Source organism: Gossypium arboreum, chromosome 11, assembly GCF_025698485.1.
Source record: "Gossypium arboreum isolate Shixiya-1 chromosome 11, ASM2569848v2, whole genome shotgun sequence".
NCBI lineage: Eukaryota > Viridiplantae > Streptophyta > Magnoliopsida > Malvales > Malvaceae > Gossypium > Gossypium arboreum.
In genome coordinates, this window is record NC_069080.1 from 90,417,124 (window position 1) to 90,422,242 (window position 5,119).

Genomic DNA, 5,119 nt, shown 5'->3' on the forward strand with positions numbered 1-5,119 from the left:
ATAGAGGCTGGTGGGTAGGATTCTGATTTTCTGCTATTGCATATTGTATCTGAGATGGGCCAAGGCCCTAAATTATATCTGAGACTGTATCCGAATGGGACAAGGCCTAAACTGAATCTGTAATGGGCTCAGGCACAAGACTGTAATTTATTATTTTCTAATGTGTATCTATATGTATGTTTTCTATGGGGATTACACACTGAGTTTGCAAAAACTCACCCCTTTTTTTGTTTAATCTGTACAGGTAATCCTCAGACTTAGGCGGATCGGTGCAGCGGAGGGCTCGACGGTGACCACCACTACTGAATTGCTTTATTACAGCTTTTTATTTTATATTATCTTTGGGCATTTATTAATGTAATGTTGGAACTTTGGACTGTTTGGTTTAAATTTAGATTTTATACTATTTTTATGGATTTTTAAACTGCAACTCAACAAAACACGATATTTTCTAAAAACTAAGATTTTCGGTTTCGTAAAATAATTGGTTTCAAAAGCTTCTACTTAAAACACATGTTTTAAGGCAAATCATCTAGTTCACGTTTTTCTGAATTAAATAAAAGCTAATTAACTGGAATGGTTTTAACTTTTCAATCTCGATTTCAAACCCCATTCCATGTGACATCGCTAGATTAGGCCATAACGTCTAGGCTAATTAAATAAAAGCTAGTCGAATCTTTTTATGCAAAATGAGATGACAACCCAAGCACCTCACTTTGGTTACTCAATTTGGCATATCTCCAATCAATTTATTTCTCCTTACTCAAGGCATCTCATTTAGCAAACTACTACAAGTTTCGGTTCGTCACTCGAATCTTTTTACGCGAAATGAGATGACAACCTAAGCACCTAATCTCGGTTACTCAATTTGATCACATTTTGAAATCTTCGCTCATAACTAAGCCATTAACAAAGTGTTTTTTTTTTAAATAAAAATTGCTTTAATGAGACTGAATACTTTTATTAGGCAAGTTTAAAGAGCCAACAATTTTTATGAAATGTTGACTTAGCCATAATACTTTTCCATCAAAGTAAGCAATAAGCAGTCATTCATGAATTACCCAATTATTTAAATAAATTAAGCATAGGAATTGAGGTTCATTTTTTAAACAAATTAAGGAATAATCTTAGTATACGAATTAACACATGCAAAGAAGAAACAACATTGCATGTAGATCGCTCTACTTAGCCAACATTGCCCTCAATGTGTAATTTAAAATAATAACAAAAGAGAACGGTGAAGTGTACTCCCCGTGTATGTTAATTCAGTAGAGGGTGTTGGAAATGACGACTTTGCAATATAACAAGGATATTTGAGATTTGAGCCTCCATCATAATTCCTAGAAATCAACACATTAAAATAGATTAAATAATAATCTTATTATTATTTTTTATTTTCAACATAAGCTATGTAACGACCCAAAAGTATTTGGAGTCAAAAATTATGGTTTTGGATATTGAGGTATCGGGGTCTCGTTTCCCTAAACTAGACTCGTAAATATTTTATTTAATATTTACAGATTTATATTAGACGCGAATTAAGTTTTTAGTTATGTAATTTTGAAGAAAGAGTGTTTAATACTCAATTAATGTGAATCTATATTGAAGGACTTATTAAAAAATAGACCATTATTTTTATAGATTTTGTTAGTGGATGTTTATGAGGATGACTATTATATATAAGAGAAAGAAATAAAAAAAAAAAAAGAGGAGAGTCTTCTTCAACCTAGATGATTTTTTTTGAAAAAGAGGACACTTAAAAATAAAATCTACTTGTTTTTCTGGCTACAATTCGATTAGAAAGGGAGAAAAGAATTGTTGCATGCTAAATTTTGAGCTCGTTTAGGAGCTTATTTTCCTCAAGAAACTTGCAAAAAGGGGAAGGAGAAGCAGCAGCAAGAGGGGAAGAGATCTTACTCCAGGTTATGCTCGACTTCGAGTTTTTGTGCGTCCCCTATACATTTTTCTTTCTTGATTGAATTGTTACGCTTTTATACTGGTATGGATGTATAAATCCAAGGAAAATTTTTGTGGAATGCCTGTTGTCGAGGGAGCTGATTATACATGCAGTTTTTCTTTAAGTAGGCTATTAAGTTTCTTCGCCAGAAAAAGGCAGTTCGGTTGGTCGTGATCAATGCTATCCAAAGTCTTTTTTTTCATGAATGTTGTTCAATTGAGTATAAATAAATGAGTTCTGAATAATGGAAATTAAATGGTTTAAATGTCAGTTTATAATGTCCATAAAGGATGTGAATTTATGATGTCTGGAATTTGTAATTTAAGGTGTTTAAATGCTGCCATTTACAAAGCCTGTAGGTTGTAATTTGGGACGGTTAAATGATGCCAATCATGATGTTGGGAAATAAAGATTGAAGGTGTCCAAAGGCCATAACTTTAGTTTGTCTAAATGAGCTTGAAATTTATTTAATACATGATATTATGAGTGTTTGTTGTTGTCCAAAGCAAGACAAAAAAAAATAATTGTAAAATTGTTGATTAATGCCCTCTTTTGTGGATTCATTATTACTGTCCGTGTAAGAGTAATTAAATATTGGTTCCAATTGAAATGAAATGTTGTACTTGTGTACAATACTGACCAAGTTAAAGAGAAATTGAAAGTGCTTGGCAAGTATAAAGTTTAATTATGTTAGCTGCATGTTTGTTGCCCGAGCCAGGCCTTGTCTATATCAGAATTGAAGTAAATTTAATAAAACTTCCCAAACTAATGAAGGAGGACCGAATTTGAAGAAGTAGTGAAAATTGTGGAGAATTGAATATGTTTAAATTTGTTGAGTAGTTGAACTACTATAGGCTGAATTATGGAGAAATTATTGGAGGTTAAAGGCCAATTTTGGCCACTATCCGAATTCTAGATTGCAGTATTTAATTTCCATGTTTAAAGACTTGGAAACTTGCTAGAAATTTAAAGTGGTAGATGTTGTATTTTATGTTGCCGAGTGCTAAAATTTGAGGTATTTCAATGCTGCAAATTATGAGGTTTGGAAGTTGGAAATTGAGGTAATTAGATGCTGCAATTTACCATGTCTAAAAGCTAAAATTTGAGCTGCTAATTATATGTTGTAACTATTAATGCCTTAGGTTCAAATTAAAATAAAAATGTAATAGCTGCAATTATGATGTTCTGATGTTGTAATTGGACTAAATATTAATGTCGTAAGTTGAAATTAAAAAAGGTAGTAGCTATAATTGAGATGTTATGCTGTTGCATCTAGATTAAAATGTAAGTAATTATGTAGTCTTAAACATTATCAGAAGGGGATTAATTATCGTATATTAAATTGTCTTTACAATGAAATTGTGATATTTTAACGCTACAAGTTGAAAGGAGTTTATAGCTGTAATTTATTGTGATTTGGTATTGTGATTAAAAATGTATAACTTTGGGTTTGATATTGATTATGTGTCGTTATTACGTAAATTGAGTTTAATTGCATGTCCAAAGTTGGATAATTCCATGTAATTTAGTTGGACTAATATTTATACCTTAATTGAGTTTAAATTTATGTCTCAAGCTAGTAAATTTCATTTGATATGTTTGGAATTAATATATGCTATAATCGAAGTTTAGTTGTGATCCAAAATTGGACAACTTCATATTATTCGGTTGGACTAAATAAATGATTTGGTTTAAATTTGGTTGCTATTCAAGAGCTAGAGTTTTTCATGTTATTCAGTGGTGGCGAAGTACACTATCACAACCTGAATTTCTCAAAACGAAAGGAAAGACAGCCGTGGACAAATGGCTTAGAATGTATGGTTTGTGTTCTAAATTTGAATTACTTCATTTGTTGCATTATAAGTTGTATTGTAAGGTAAAATCTTAAGGAAAGCTGAAAATGATTAAAAAGGGGCTGAATTGTTTTGATACAGAATGGTTGCTTACGATGAGAACTAAATTGAATAATTGTGGAAATATTGTATATTAATATAAGTATGAAATATGATCTGTTTTGAAATGTGGGATTTTTTTTTTACGTATATGTATTGATGGATAATAGATGAATTAATCGTATTAATTTGGAAAATTGTTTATAAAGCAGATTGAAACATGGATGAATAAAAGATGTCGCAATTAAATCTAGAAATACGAATCTATTATGTAATGATTAAATTATTCAATTGTAATATAAAGAGATGTATATGGTACAAATATAATGATTGATCTATAAGAAGTAAATCGAATCGTATTCTTAATTGATGTATTATGACATGTAATTTTCCATACTAAATTGCATTTATTCATGTTGTCAAGCTAGGCATACGTAAATTATATTTTATTCAAATATTAGATATAGAAATGCCACTGAGTTATACTAAGCATATGATTTTTTTTCCCGTGCACATGTTAGGTACTTAGTGATTCGATCATTGAATTAGCATCCAACAGAAAATCTCATATTCATCAGGTTGGTGAAGCTTTTGTTAATTTGGTTGGCATTATAGAATTTTATGTTATAATCTACTTAGTTGGAGAATTAATTCATACTTTGAGATGTTTTATAAATAGGCATATATGATAGTTGTTAATGGTTCGTACCATGTATATGTTTGGTGTTGATGATGCTATGCGAGTTTTTAAATGTGATTATAATACTTTGGATGTGAATTAATATATATAATTGGAAAATAGGATGCATGAAATGCAACGAATAAATAGGTTAATAGTTGAGATACTGATATATATATATTAATCATGACTTTGTCTTTGGTTTAAATATATGATTTTTATTTATGATTTTTTTTAATTTTTATTGTAATGAATGTTTTCGTTTGCTTAGGCAACAAATGTGATATCCCATTCTCGAACCTAGTGATTGGGTTGGTAATTGGGGTGTTATATTAATGGTATCAAAGTTATAGGTTTAGCCTATTCTAGGACTAAATCGAGCTCGAATTTGAGTCTAAAGGTACATGCCATCATCGAATCAAGTCAGAGTCGAGATTTGGATGCTAATGGTTCCTTATTTTGTTTTATAATAAAAAAAGTCTGATGAGTTGAACTATGTGATAGAACAGAAAGTAGCAAAATAATCGTTTTGTAAGAAGTGAAGTTTGGGCGAAAATAGGAGAATGATACCGGTGTGGATTCTTATAACAT